Below are 1,413 nucleotides of genomic sequence, written 5' to 3'. Positions count from 1 at the left end.
CTTGCTACACAGCCATATCAGGAAGATGGTTTGCACACATCCCCCTTGTACTTCAGGAGAATGATCCCATTCCCTTCCCTCCAGAAGCACATAGAAGCTGAGTTGGCCAGTTGCTGTACCCTAAGTTAAGCGGATCCTGGGAATGTTTCCATGGGCTCAGGCCAAGAGGAGAGCATGTGCTGCTAGACCCGGATAGCTAATAGGAGGGGTTTGGGATCAAGATGGCCCCTAAAAGGGAGTCAGCCCAGACCTTCATCCTGTTCTCTTGAGCCAGACAAACCCATCTAGTCCTAAGCACAAGGTTCTTCATGGTCACAGAGAAGGTGACAAGTTTTACTCATATTACCCCTTTCCACAGTCCCTCCCCTAAATGGTGGGCTGGTTGTCAGCTGCAAATGTTGCCCCAGGATTTCAGAAAAGGTGTCATTCATCAGTATGTACCCTGCATATAGACATGGAGCCCACTGTCTGAAGTAGACAATGGACAGGTCAAGAATGTGAGTTGTTTTGTTTCCCTTTTGAAGTCCCAGAAAGCCCACTGTTTCTGGCACCTCATGAAACAAGCAAAAAAGAACACCAGACATTCTTAGCCCGTCATTGTCCATTTCCTACATGGTACACATTGGTGGGTCACTTTTCCACACCACGTTTCTGAAATCATCAGGCAACATTTGTGAGTGATAAAATGATCCCATCCACACCACGTTTCTGAAATCAGCAGGCAACATTTGTGAGTGATAAAATGATCCCAGTAGAATGATCAGACCTGCTTGAGGCAGAGATTAAAATCAGCTACCGCACCCATTGCCTAATCCAAACCAGCCGAACTGGTTCATAGCTGCATTTTAAAATCTCATGGAACACTTTTCTATATTTTCTGTGCCATTCCATGTTACATGTTACCCATGAATGTGCACCACGAATGGGCACAGAGCCCGTTTATATAAAAACATTTTGGTGGAAAGGGGGAACCGATTACAAGGATCTACATATAACTTCCTCCCTGGGGGATGGACAAGAGAAAAGTAGGTGAAGGGAGACGTCAGATAGTGTAAGATATGACAAAATAATAATTTATAAATTATCAAGGGTTCATTAGGGAAGGGGGCGTGGAGAGGGAGGGTGAAAATGAAGAGCTGATGCCAGGGGCTTAAGTGGAGAGCAAGTGTTTTGAGAAGGATGATGGCAATGAATGTACAAATGTACTTTACACAAATGATGTATGTATGGATTGTGATAACCGTTGTATGAGCTCCTAATAAAATGAGTTGTTTGTTTTTTTCCCACTTTTTTTTTTTTATACTTAATTTATTTATTTATTTTTTTAACATTTTATTAGGGGCTCATACAACTGTTATCCCAATCCATACACACATCAATTGTGTAAAGCGCATTTGTACATCGTTTCTCAAA

This window comes from Echinops telfairi, unplaced genomic scaffold (genome assembly GCF_000313985.2).
Source record: "Echinops telfairi isolate 266 unplaced genomic scaffold, ASM31398v2 ScPeMD7_655;HRSCAF=1070, whole genome shotgun sequence".
Lineage (NCBI taxonomy): Eukaryota > Metazoa > Chordata > Mammalia > Afrosoricida > Tenrecidae > Echinops > Echinops telfairi.
This window is presented reverse-complemented; position numbering follows the sequence as displayed.